Below are 15,003 nucleotides of genomic sequence, written 5' to 3'. Positions count from 1 at the left end.
TAGAAGTTTAACTATTTATTGATTTAATTGATTAATGAATTATGAAAGTTTAACATTGCAGAAATGTATTTCTATGTGATGGTCTATGTCTTGTAGAACATTTTTAATTTAAAAGATAAGATAGGAGCATATGAAAGAACAAGGGAAAATTATCCTTTTGTTTTCTTGTTTTTTTATTGTTGGGGATTTATTGAGGGTACACAGAACCAGGTTATGTTGACTGAGGAAAATTATTTTTTTTATATCAGACTAAACATTTCATTTGCCTCAATTCATATTACATAATTTAAAAAATGTCAATTATTTCTTTACAAGTCATATAAAAATTAACTTTAATTAGTCCAAGATGAATATTTACACAATTTGAATTCACAACATTCTGATTAATGTCGTGAGTTTTTCTATACTTACAGTTTATTCTAAATCAGAAGTAAATTTGCTGACAAATCATTAAATTTGACTTATATAAGTATTTTTAAATTAGATAATTGAATAAAACTTCTCATGAATAAGAATGTATTTATGGTATAATATTTGACCCTTGAATTTAAAGAGAAAACTTTTAAAGAATAAAAAGAGTTCTGTTCCTGCTGGCATAATAAATGTCACCAATTTACAATATAGTTTGGCTTTGTTTTTAATATTATAGAAAAAGAATCATAAGTGATAATCAGACTAAATTGATATGAACTAGTATAATTATAATAGTAAATATCAAAAAACAAAAAGTACCAGTACTTTTTTTTTTTTTTAAGACAGTCTCACTATGTTGCCCTTGGTAGAGTACCATGACATCACAATCCACAGCAACCTCAAACTCTTGGGCGTAAGAGATCCTCTTGCCTAAGCCTCCCAAATCGCTGGGACAACAGGCCCCTGCCACGATGCCTGGCTATTTTTTGTTGTTGTTATGGTTGTTTAGCAGGCCCTGGCCGGATTCTAATCCACCAGCCCTGGTGCATGTGGCCGGCGCCCTAATCACTGAGCTATGGGCACCGAGCCAAAGTACCAGTTCTTATATAATAGTCCTTAAAACAATAAACTGAATCTAATTAAAATTTGTTTGTTTTACATTACAATGACATGGACACAGGTTACCTGGCTCATTCAATAATTCGTAATTTCTCAGTTTTCTTTTTAATAACTTTAGTCTTTTTCTCTTACTAACAAATTTCTTACAAGAAAACAGAAATGGGGGCTCGGCACCCACAGTACAGTGGTTACAGTGCCAGCCACATACACCCAAGTTGGTGAGTTTAAACCTGGCCCAGGCCAGCTAAACAATGACAACTGCAACAAAAAAAATAGCCAGGTGTTGTGGCTGATGTCTGTACTCCCAGCTACTTGGGAGGCGGAGGCAAGAGAATCACTTAAGCCAAAGAGATTGAGGTTGCCGTGAGCTGTGACACCACAGCACTCTACAGAGGGCAACAGAGTAAGACTCTGTCTCAAAAAAAAAAAGGAAAGAAAGAAAAGAAAAGAAAACAGAAATGGGAATTTACTTAGTTTCAGCTAAATATCTTTTTTTTTTTTTCTGAGACAGACTCTTACTCTGTTACCCTAAGTAGAGTGCCATAGAGTCACAGCTCATAGCAACCTCAAACTCTTGAGCTCAAGGAATCCTCTTGTCTCAGCATCCCATGTAGCTGAGACTATTGGCACCCACCACAACGCACAGCTAGTTTTTCTATTTTTAATAGAGACAGGGTCTTCTTCTTGCTCAAACTGGTCTTGAACTTCTGAGCTTAAGCATTCCAACCACCTTGACCTTCCAGAGTGCTAGGATTATAGGAGTGAGCCATGGCAGCTGGCCAGTATCTTTAAATTTTTTAAATCAATTATTTATCCATTGCTGAGCAGGAAAAAAATAACATTTACAGTTAAATCTAGAAACAGATTTATTGATTTTCTTTTAGTAAATTCAATTTCACATTCTCTCTCAGAATAGAATATCCACTGATATTCCTAAAGAACATGTTCCTGGAATAAAGTCTATGTGTGTATATATGAATGTGTCTTATATGGGATTTTGTTAAATTACAATGTACTACATAATGAACCATAATTTGCTCAAACTTTTTTGGCAAAAATTTCTTCCTAATTTTTTAAATAGCATTCCTAAAAACATGATGTCACTTTAGGGTAGAAGGGGATACAATGGTAGGATATATAAATCTTTATTTTTTAATTTTTTTACTCTTCAGGTGATGGCCGTAGTTGTATATAAATCTTGCTAAGGAAATCTCAGAAAAGATCCAGTAATTTGGAGGGGGGGGAATGTTTTCTAAAGAAAGCAATATTTTCTAATTTACTGGGTTTTTTAAAACCATAAAAGTTCATACAATCCAAAATTTCATTCTTATGCATCTCCTTAAAAATATCTGAGAATGATAAATTATTTTATCTCATCATCCCTTTGTCCAAAATGTATACCATTTATTGGCGTCATGAAGATAGTTGTACAAAATGTTAGTAACTTCACTGACTTCAAATTTACCAAAAAAGATTGATCATCATTTTTCAAAATATCATCTGAAGTGAATTTTACTTCAATTCTTTGAAAATTATTAATTCTAGGGGGAGGATGGGCGGAGGGAGGGTGATTGGTGGGACCACACCTATGGTGCATCTTACAAGGGTACATATGAAACTTACTATTATTAATTCCTACATTATTCACTGGTCATTTGACCATGGCTTCAACAAAGTATTTAAATTTATTATGTGTTAATATCCAAACCACTGTCACAAGGCTGGGTATGGTGGCTGTCTGTAATCCTAGCACTCTAGGAGGCTGAGGCAGGTAGACTACCTGAGCTCATGATTTCAAGACCACCCTGAGCAAAAGTAAGACTCCCGTCTCTCTAAAGAAAAAGTAGCTGGGCCTTGTGGCAGGTGCCTGTAGTCCCACCTACTTGGGAGGCTGAGGCAACAGAATTGCTTGAGCCCAAGAGTTTGAGGTTGCTGAGAGCTATGACACCATGGCATTCTACCAAGGGGCAACAAGTAAGATTCTGTCTCAAAAAAAAAAAGAAAAGAAAAGAAAAGAAAAAGAAACACTGACCCAAATGCATACTAATAAAACTATAGATTACATTAGTCTTTAAAACTTCCTTTTTGATACACTTGATCTTAGCCAAAAGGCCATGAAGCGATTAAACTTCCTTTTTGATAATAAACACAATTATCATTATTTGAAAAAAACCTTTAACAAAATTCCAACATTATTTTCTAGCAACTAAACAATATACTAAAAATATGTCTGAAGGTTGAAGAAGCATTGATTAAAACTACTTTCCTAGGGTGGTGCCTGTGGCTCAAGGGGTAGGGTGCTGGTCCCATATGCCGGAGGTGGTGGGTTCAAACCCAGCCCTGGCCAAAAACCAAAAAAAAAAAAAAAAGCATTTTACCTAACAATTGCAATCAGTGTAACCTGGCTTATTGTACCCTCAATGAATCCCCAACAATAAAAAAAAAAAAAAAAAAAAAACTACTTTCCTAAAAGTGAGATTCATTTCCACCCCAGACGCATATTTGGAATCACTTTTTACAGTCTGATAATACTGCTTGTCAGCAGTAGTATACATTCTTGTTCTAAAATACACCCCTATCATCTAAAATATTATTCATGATTACCCACATATGCCTGCCACACATCTGTTTTTAGCTTTTCTCTCTTACCTATGGATTCCATTCTAACTTTTCAAGGCATTGATTTCTTAAAATTTTATCAACCACAAATTAACCACCCTACAACCTTACCCCTCCCATTTCCAAGGGATTATCTACAACTGAAGACTTAACAACTTCACATTGTTTCTCTGCCTGGCATTTCTTTTAAGACTATTTTCAATAAATCCAATACATTAAAACAATTTATTACATAAACATGGATGTGAATGACTTAGCAATGAAATTGAAAGTAATTAACAATTAATGTAATATAAAAAATGAATAGAAAGAGAAATTTTAAAAGAACTCCTAAATTTTAAGATAAGGTAACTTCAAGGAAGAAGATGCCTATAACAACAAGCAGAAAAATAAAAATAGAGAAGAAGAAAAGTCAAATCTGGAAGGTAATGATGAGCTAATCATGGATATATTGTGTTTATTCAAATACTAAAAGGAAAGATTTATACCAGATTTAAAAAGAAGCCTTATTTTAGCAACTTTATACTGCATCCTAATCTCTTCTGCATTTTGGATTCTTCAATGTTTATTATTAAATAAGTATATATTTATCATTATACCTTGAAACATTTTTATTTGCATATGAGTATTTGTAATGTGAGTATAAGCCCATACTCTAAGAAATTATCTGTTATGTTTATCTTTGTAATTCAGGGAGTAAAAATCTTCTTTGGGGAATATTCTTCTAAACTTTATAGCTAGTTTGCTATAATGACAAAGCAAGGAAATTTCACTTCCAAGTATAACCACAAACCCAGCTACTTTCCTCTGTAAACTATTGTTCCAACATACTTCAGCCTGAAATTTTCCAGCTGTGCTTAAGGGCTTCTCACAGCCACATGGAAACTATTTCTTGGGGCTTATTTTTAATTATAGCCTTTATTCTCCTTTAGTTCTTCAGACACTTCTGCTCCCAAGGTTACATGATGCTCCAGAGACATAACATTTGTGACACCACCACTGTATGAAATTCTACAATAATGAATATCATAGGACATATGGAAGCTTTACCACAGAATTTGGATTTGTTTTTGTAGTTTATTCAGAAAGATGTCCATACTACCATTAGCGTGTGTGCTTTGAACTCATCAGATGTTATTCATCTGGTCAGATGCCTATAAATACCACACAACTAGGATCCCACAAAATGTCATGCTAAGCAAGATCCATACCCTTAATGATAGAAGTGGTAACATACATTACACATCCCCTTCCAACAAGAAAATGTAGTAAAGAATACTGTGTGACTCATCTGTCTTGAAAAACAACCTCCTAATGACTAATGTGTCTTACTGACAAAGATTTTACGTTAACTTTCTAGTGAAGTCATGTTCACTTCTCATAAATGACCCAAAAATAACAGGAAGTCCAATAAGGTAGATATATTTAATAAATATTTTCAGCTCAGTCTGAAACAATCACGGTGGATATTATTCATAATTCTGCCTCAAATTATTGTAGTTTCAAAAGTTTGAATTAATTTGAAAGTGAATCCAGAATTTATGTATTCTACAACAAAGAAATTTTTACCCATCAATAGTGTTGAGGTTGAGAACCAGGCATTATTTCCTGGATGAAGGATGAAGAATTCAAAGATTCAAAAACAATTTAAAACATGATGCATAATTGCCTATTCTCTTCAATGACACATCTTTACCCAATTCAAGAGTTGGAAAACTTCCTCTGTGAAGAGTTATATAGTGAATATTTTACTCTTTTTGCAGACCATATGCTCTCTGTCTACTCAACTCCACTGTTGAAATGCGGAAGCAATCACAGATAATAAGTAAACAAATGAGTCTTGATGTGTTCTCATAAAACTTTATTTACAAAAACTAACAGCTGATGAAATTTGCCTATAAACCAGTTTGCCAACTCATGGAATAGGTCATTCACTTGCTTAAATATTGTTTAGGAGGCACAGTTACAAGTAACATGTTGTTCAGAAGAGACAATATAGATGGCAAAGAAGGTTTTACAGTGGAAAACTTTAAAATAGCTATAATAAATACCACAATTCTACAATAATGAATATCATAGGACATATGGAAAACATGACTCTAACAAAGAAAGGAATCAAAGATACAAAAAAAATCAAATGGGACTTGAGGAAGTGAAATATATATCATCTGTAATGAAAATTTCAGTGGGGAGGGCATCAGCAGATGAAACAGGAGGAAAAACTAAACAGAGTCCTGCGGAACAATACCAAGCAACTTAACCTTTGGGTTATTGTAGTCTCAGAAAAAAATAAAGACTGAAGAGGAGGTGTGGAATGGAAATATTATTTAAGAAATAAAAATTTTATAAAAATTATGAACCTAGAGATTCAAGAAGCTTATCAAATATGAAGAACATTTTTTACAAAGAAAGAAAGAAAATTACAGCAAGAACATCACAATTAAATTGTTGTAAACAAGAGATAAAGAGAAAATTCTAAAAGCAGCCGGAGGTGGGGAAAAGATATTATGTTAGAGGGCAAAGATAAGAATGACTTCAGACTTCTCATTGTCAGAAGTAAGAGAAGGAAGACACATCTTTAAAGTACTGAAAGAAAGGAAAAAAAAACGAAATTTTGTACCAGCAAATAGCTTTGAAAACAAAGTAAAATGAAAGACATTTCACTTGATCATAGCCAAAAGGCCAAGCAGTGATTAAAATGAAGAACATTTCAAACAAAAGCAGAGAAAAATTCATCGTCAGCGGACATAAGAGTAGGAAAAATTGATAGAGAAAATTTTACAGGTGGGAGAAAAATAGTGTCAAATGAAAACTTGAATCTACACCAAGGAAAGAATTGCATTAAAAATGTTAAATATGTGGTAAATACAAAAAACTTTAACTCAAATTTAACTTCTTTACAATGTAATTTTTTCAAAATATTAAGCAAATCAATCCCTACAAACCTGTTTATTTATTTTTAGAGACAGAGTCTTACTTTGTCACCCTTGGTAGAGTGCCATAGCGTCTCACAGCAACCTCCAACTCCTGGGCCTAGGCGATACTTTTGCCTCAGCCTTCTGAGTAGCTGGGACTACAGGCGCCCACCACCACACCTGGCTATTTTTTTGTTGCAGTTTGGCTGGGCCGGATTTGGACCTGCCACCTTTGGTATATGGGGCCAGCACCCTACTCACTGAGGCACAGGTGCCGCCCCAAACCTGTTTATGCTGTAAAGAAATTTCTCATACATCTATTTCCATAAATTTTCTGCTTTTCAGAAAGTAGACAGCAAATGGAGTCAGTTTGATAGAATTCCCTATCTTCATTTCATCCCTGTAATTAATATCCACTCTGGATCATTCCTATTCTTTTTCCTACAGCTGATAAATGTGGATGGTATTTGACTCATTAAAATACACGTAGCCAATTATAGCCCAAGAATATGAAGAAAGGGGAGAGAGAAGGGAGGGGAGAGGGAAGGGATGAGGGGAAGAGGGAGGGGAGGGGAGAGGGAATGAAGGGGAGGGGAGGGGGAAGGATGGGCGGAGGGAGGCTAATCAGTGGGACCACACCTACGGTGCATCTTACATGGGTACATGTGAAACTTACTAAATGTAGAATATAAATGTCTTAACACAATAACTAAGAAAATGCCAGGAAGGCTATGTTAACCAGTTTGATGAAAATATTTCAAATTGTATATAAAACCAGTACATTGTACCCCATGATTGCATTAATGCCCACAGCTATGATTTAATTAAAAAGAAAAAAAAACATGTAGCCAATTTTGATGCACTCTAGCCACTTCAGCACATAACAATCACTCTACAGGACACACTGTGGTAAGAAAAGTGCTAGAATTAGCAGAGAGTGTACAAGGATGGCAAATAGTCTGCACAGAGCAGCAGAGCAAACTCATTTGAGAGGGAAAGACCTAGTCTTCCTCACTGTGCCAAAAGATACTCAGTTCTGCTGAATATCTTTAGCACAAGGACTACGTTCCTTCCAATTACTTTATTGAACACTATGTTTTTTGGGGGGGTTGTTTTTTTTTTGTTTTGTTTTGTTTGTTTGTTTTTTGCTTTTTCCTCTTAAATAATAAATATGATGAATGCTGGTAAAATATAGTTTGATAATTTAATAATCCATTATTTTTCAAATAAAGGAAAATAAACTCCTTTCAACTATCAAATTATACAAACCTATTGCTGAATATTTAGTGATGATGCAATATAAAATTAGAATATTATAACCAGAATCAAACATATTTTTAAAGGGATTTGTGTATGTGTGTGTGTGTGTATGTACGTGTGTGTTTTAACCAAAAAGCTTTTTTCCTTAAACTTCAAGCATCCTATGTCCAAGAGTTTTCCTGGGAGGAAAATATATGTGAAAACAAGGAAAAAATAAAGCTAATAAAAAAATCCTTACAGTTTTTAGTGGTTAGGGTTGAAATTTATATAGCATATAGCAGGAAGCAAAAATCTAATCTTGCTCTCCAATTCAATTCTGGCTTCCCACACAACTTGGAATAAAATTTATAATCTGTGTCATATTCTCCAGGGGCCTGAAACCTCTGGTCCCTGCTAACCTGGCAAGTCACCTTCTGTTGGCCTCACCCCACCCTCCTTAAGCTCTTTGAACCTGGTAACATTGCTTCAGCTTTTCCACTTTGCCAAACTCCATTTCACTTAGGACCTTCTCAAATGCTGTTTCACCTGCCTGGAAACACTCTTTACCTGACTATCTTCTTAACACCTCCCTCCTCTCTTCTCATGTGAATCAGCTTATACTACTTCATTGTATAATATCTTCATTATGTTCATCTCACCTATATTTTGCTCTGTTCCACTAGGCAAATATCAAGTCTATTCTGCCTCTCTGCACATCCAGAGAGAGTACCTGGCACGAGAGTAAGCATTTCACATTTGTAGAACGAACGAACAATTAGATTTGAACATGAATTCATGAATGTTATTCATAATGAGTGTCATTTCATGGATGAAACTCATGAGTGGTGGTGGTACTTGCAATTTTTGATATGCTCTAATTCAGTGCTTTTCAACCTTTTGTAGCTCACAGCACACTTTAACTTATAGTTAAACTTCTGTGGCACACTTATGTTAATCAAAACAAAAAAAAAATAATAAAAAAATATACTTATGTGCTTTGAACTTCTTTCAAAGATAATTTAATTAATGGTCTTCACAACTTTTTGCAGCACACCTAAGATCCTCTCACGGCACACTTGCCCTGGCACACTGGTTGAAAATCACTGCTCTGATGGCTCTTTCAAGAGCACTATACATTGAAATGGTTTATCTAGCATTACATGATATTCCTATTACAATTCCTTCTAATTGTAATATGGAATATCAACGCTTAAAAGCATCATGCTACCTGTGAGCAAGTAGGAGTATCAGATGCACACAAATTCAAATGTTCCCTACCAAGAAAAAGTGTGCCAAAGAAAAACTTTATCATGCAAATTTGTGAAATTTTACTAGAAAATGCAAGCTCTAGTTTATGATAAGATAGTATAAAATGGAAAGGAAAAACTGGGCAGGCAGTGGAAATCCATGTTCCAGTATAAGAACTCAGCATTCCTGCAGGATGGCAAGGTAAATCTGTGTGGCAACATCTCCACACTGTGGCCAGATTCAGAATCATTTACTACTCTGTGGGAACATGCTTTTCAGGTCCTATGGGTAACGCACCTAACAATTATTCAATACTGAATGGAACAAATATAAATTGTCTCCTGACAGTTAATCATAGTTCAAAATTGTACTAGCATTCCTTAATCATGGTGACTTAATATAAAGTTTGCAGTTTACTTGGTTTCTTTTCTAACATAACATGGTTTTCCATATCTGCCTTTTATCCCACGTACAACCAGAAGCATTTTTTTTAAATTCAAATATATTACTTAAAGGGAAACTATGTTATATTCCTCTTTCTCTATTCTCAATAAATTCCTTTATTAACTATTACCCCACCCCACCCCAAATTTATCTCATGTCAATAACCTGAGATGAGTTATATGCACACTGTATATAGTTTCTTTTTTAACTTTGTGCCATTAGATTAAGTATCTAAGAACTACTGTTTTCATATGCATTCGTTTCAAAGTGGCTTTGTGGATATTTATCTCTTTCTAGTATGGAGTGAGAAATAAAAGATTTCTTAAATGAAGAAAAATGGGGAAAATCTCGCTAAATTTCCCAATCCTCCTCTCAAGCCTTTTTGACAACAAAATTATTTTGGTTAAAGTGAAGTCTTATGCCACCTAGCACATAATAATAGCTTCGACTGCTTTGTTTAAAACTATTAATCTATACAATCCCTTGATTAGCTTTTCTGTTACTAATTTTACCATGTAATAAAGAAAAGAAATTTTGTTGACTAAAATTATTTAATCCTTCCTTCATCCATTACTGACAACTTTTTATATTACATTCTATAGATGGTACAGCAAATATTTTCCCCACATATTTACCTCCTAGAGGGCAAGAACAATGCTATTACTTGATGATGTTTCCTCATCAGTTTCTAATATGGTTTGCTATCCATAATGGAAATCCAGGACATTTAGGACGACCGAAATAGACAAGTAATTTTTTAATCATTATTATGTTTTGTCCTTGATATTTCATAACATGGAATCATGTATGATGTCTTAACATACCATATGACTTTTACCTTAGTCCCCTAGTTTTTCTGAGATTCTTACTCTTCATTTGACAAATGATGAAGGTTAATATTCTCCAAAACCTCTTCTAGATTTGAGATGTTACGATGATTCTGCATGTGAAAATAATAATTGAACAAATAGAAATTTTTAAATCAAATGACAATATTTAGGATTATGACTCTTTCAGAGAAATACTCTAAGGACGGAGCAACAGTGACTCTGGCAAGACATGAACTCGACCAGACACATGTTCCAGAAAAAGGACTTGAGAGCCTTGAAATACCAGAAAGATATTGTTGTATCTGAGGGACTAGCTATGACCTGGGCTTGATTGATGACTCCAGTAAAACATAAAAAAAAAATTCTTTTCATTAATTTTGTGGATATAGCTAAAATAGGCATTATCACTAAAATCACTGGATCAAAGTCATTTCCAGAACCTTGGGGCTTTGGAAGATGCTTCTATCAATGGAAAAAATGAAACTATACCATTTCACTACACTTCATTTGTCCTGCAACGATTTGAAACTATTCTTTGGTAAATGCCTAGGAGGGAAGAAAAATGTCTGGAAGAGTGATAAATAGAAAAGGAAAAAAGACATGATTAGTAAAAACTGGGAACCCATGTCACAATTAAAATAGCATTAGAAATTTTGCTTAAAAACTAAGTTATAACTAGAATTTCATCAGTTTTTTAACAATGCATTACATTTTTAGCCATTTTATGAAAACCACTCTCTCAGTAGGCACCAGTGACTCATGAATCATTAAATTCAATTCTGCTTCCCTCATATCACTTCAGCATAATGCTGTGTGATAAACTACTTAGACTCGTTCTTAGCACTGGTTATATAACTTTTCCTATTTCTCTCCAGCACCCTAAAAAAAGTTATTCCAAAACATTCTACTCCCACCAATATTTTCTTCACTTGTTTTCTTTCTTTTTTGGGGGAACAGAATCATAACTATATGGTTTCTACTACCACTATTGAGCACATATATAGTTCTCACCTGCTTTCTCAATATCTTTATAGTAACTGTGTCAAATTCAATGTTTAAAACTAAGTTCACTAGCTTTCTTTTTAAAACCAGTGTATCCAAATATTTGTTTCTATTATTGCCATAACCATTCTGCAATCTAACCTCAAAAGCTTAGCGTTATCTATGAGTCTTAACATGTCTTACCATACCCCATGCTCAATCAAACCCTGATCCTACATGTTCTTACCTCAATACTGTTTCTCATCCGCATCTTTTTTTTTTTTTTTTTTTGAGACAAAGCCTCAAGCAACCTCCAACTCCTGGGCTCAAGCGATTCTCCTGCCTCCCCTTCTCAAGTAGCTGGGACTACCGGCGCCTGCCACAATGCCTGCTATTTTGGGGGGTTGCAGCTGTCGTTGTTTGGTGGGCCCGGGCTGGATTTGAACCCGCTAGCTCAGATGTACGTGGCTGGCGCCTTAGCCGCTTGAGCCAAGGAGATGGAGATCATCCCCATCTTTTCTTTCCCCCCCACAAGCCACCACCCTTATAGCCAACAGGTACATCTCCACTGTTTGTCCAGAATATTGTAGTAATATCCTAGATACGCTTCATATATCAGACTCAGCATTGTTACCTGCCAAGGCTTGATTTATTCTGTACCATTTCAGTATTCCTAAAGCACAAAAACCAAATCTTAAGTCATTTTTCAACAGTATTGAAGGCTTTTCTCAAGAGTCCTAAATTATCATTCCACCTGTTCTGTGTCTGGGCCATTCTCAGTCCTCTGCAAACACTCTGCTCCTGGTGTCTATTGATTAGGAATGGTGACTGCAAATATGTGTTCAAGAATGTCTGACCTCTAAAAAAAAAAAAAAAAGAATGTCCGACCTCCTTTGAGGTCAATGGGAAGGAATGAGAAGATTGATTACTGGTGTCTTCTATTGGTAGGGGGTGAAGGAGGCAGTAGTAGTTTTGGAAACAAGTACAGAATCATATTGTGGACCACTACACGACTGCATCCTACAAACCTTTCCCTGAACACTTCTACCACCATGTCTAGGCATAAAATCTTTTTTTATTCACATTTAAATTGTTAGCAGTTCCTCAAAATAATTCCTCACCCAACAAAGTAATAGTTATTTTTGATGGACAAAATCATTTTTATTTTTTAGATTCGCAAAAGGCAGAGTGATATTCCAGAACTTCATTTCAATAGGTAGCCATCATCCATCATCAATATAACATTAATGGAGAGAGCGAGCAAGGAGAATCCAGAGAACATCAATTTGGATGATGTAGGAGGATGATGTGTTTGATGTGGATGACAGGACAAAAAAAAATATATTGCTGATTAAATCTCCCCCTAACCCCTGTTTGGACTGAAAAGTGCCTTATGACTACTACTGAGAAATGATTAAAATTCTCCTTGCTACAGCCTTACACACAGCTGTTAACTCCCACTGCTGCCATCTGCCTCAGGACTGGCCTTCTACTCTTTCCATAGTCCGCACTTCCTGACATAGATGATGCCCCTCATTGCAATCACAGTGGTCCCTTGAAGGGGACCTTGTGATCCAAAGAGAACATGAGCAGAAGATCAAGAACTTCACAGAAAGATGTTACCATTGCACTTCTTTAAATAATAGACTTCTCTACTGAACTCAGCATATTATTTTATTTACCAAATTCTAAATATATACAATTCCTAGTTAGTTTGCTAGATTGTAGTAATCATTTCACTATATATATGTATGTATACAAAACACCATGTTGTACATCTTAAAATATGTACAGTAAGTACATAAATTAATTATATCCAATGTTATTTAATCTATACCTACCAGTATCTATTTATCTATCTTTTTTTTTGTTTGTTTTTAGAGACAGAGTCTCACTTTATGGCCCTCAGTAGAGTGCCGTGGCCTCACACAGCTCACAGCAACCTCCAATTCCTGGGCTTAAGCGATTCTCTTGCCTCAGCCTCCCGAGTAGCTGGGACCACAGGTGCCCGCCACAACACCCGGCTATTTTTTGGTTGCAATTTGGCCGGGGCCGGGTTTGAACCCGCCACCCTCGGTATATGGGGCCAGCGCCTTACCGACTGAGCCACAGGCGCCACCCTTATTTATCTATCTTTAACAAACCAGCTCCTCTTTACAACTACAAATTTTACTTATACACTTTTGATTTGTACTTTTATTCCAAGCACCTAATAGAATTTTATCCTAATTTGGTATATTTTGTGCTTAAAAGACTTATCGATCATTGTACAATATTTCTGTGTTGGCAGGGCGGTGTGGCTCCTTCATGTATCATAGTATTTTGTGAAGCCAAAGCAGGGGAGTTGTTTGAAGCCACTATTTCAAGACCAGTTTTGGCAACATAGAAGATTTTCATCTCTACAGAGAAATTTTTTTAATTAGCTGGGCATGGCAACTGACTGGAGATGCTGAGGTGGAAAGATTCTTTGACACCAGGAATATGAGGTTACAGTGACCACTGCACTACAGCCTGGGCAACAGAGCAAGGCTCTGTCTCTCTAGAAAAAAGAAAAAAAACAAACCATATCTATATCTATATCTATCTATCTATATATAAAGATATATGCAACAAAATATAATCATAATTTTTCAAAACTTCCCCACAATATTTTAAGTGGCAAAAAATTTCTTCTGGGCTAGGTGCGAAGGCTCATCCATCTTATCCTAGCACTTTGGGAAGCCCAGGCATGATTACTTGAAACTAGAAGTTTAAGTTTAGCCTGGGCAAAAGATAGAGAAATTAGCTGGGCATGGTGGCAGTGCCAGGAAAATCACTAGACCCCAGGAGTTTGAGGTTGCTGTGAGCTACTATGACCCACTGTACTCTAGCCTAAGTAACAGAGCAAGACCCTGTCTCAAATAAATTTTTTTTCTTCTGGACTGAGTTATTATAATTATTAATATTATATAATTGATCAAAGTAACACAAGTAATTCACACATTTAACTGGAAATCCATAATTTACTGAGCTGGATTAACATTTTTATTGCTTAAATAAGTCAGGATTTGTTATCAATTCTATTTCTATTTTTTCTTGTTTTTTTTTCTTGATATAAGCATGAGAAGTCATGCTTACATTAATAACTGGAGAGGATAAAATTATAATATCACCCAATATTTGAATACATTCCTAATTCAGACTTGTATGTTTTGATATGCAAATTTTAGAAGAGAAGGAAAAACATCAGATAGCAATTTATTGCTAAAATTTCATTATATAGCCGGGCGTTGTGGTGGGCGCCTGTAGTCCCAGCTACTCGGGAGGCTGAGGTAAGAGAATCGCTTAAGCCCAGGAGTTGGAGGCTGCTGTGAGCTGTGTGATGCCATGGCACTCTACCGAGGGCCATAAAGTGAAACTCTGTCTCTACAAAAAAATAAAAAAATAAAAAAAAAAAATAATAATAAATAAATAAATAAAATTTCTTTATAATGATTAGTCTATCAGATAAAAACTTAATTCAGTTTTTCTTTAATTTTGTGGAAATCAAATAATTTTAAGAAAGTTTAGCAACTATCTGACATGCAAAATTTTTGTCAAACATTCATTATAGTGATTCTTTTTCTCTATACAAACAGCAATAATTCAAAATTCTCTTTATCTAGCACCCAGAGGTTTTTATGCCACAGGACAATGCACTGTAGTGATACTCGGAA

At 35.1% G+C, this 15,003-nt stretch overlaps 1 long non-coding RNA gene across 2 annotated transcripts in view; it reads right to left on the bottom strand.

Annotated features, from left to right (window-relative positions):
- Window positions 1-9,067: 9,067 nt before the first annotated feature.
- The window catches only part of LOC128568020 (uncharacterized), a 34,703-nt gene continuing 28,767 nt past the window's right edge, over window positions 9,068-15,003 (bottom strand). For both annotated transcript variants that reach the window (XR_008374971.1, XR_008374970.1), the window contains exon 5: window positions 9,068-10,437. This is a non-coding gene — a long non-coding RNA (uncharacterized LOC128568020). The remainder of the gene's footprint in view (window positions 10,438-15,003) is intronic.

The sequence above is a fragment of the Nycticebus coucang genome, chromosome 16, assembly GCF_027406575.1.
Source record: "Nycticebus coucang isolate mNycCou1 chromosome 16, mNycCou1.pri, whole genome shotgun sequence".
Classification (NCBI taxonomy): Eukaryota; Metazoa; Chordata; class Mammalia; order Primates; family Lorisidae; genus Nycticebus; species Nycticebus coucang.
The sequence above is the reverse complement of the archived record's forward strand: the minus strand, read 5'-3'. Positions and strand labels throughout refer to the sequence as shown.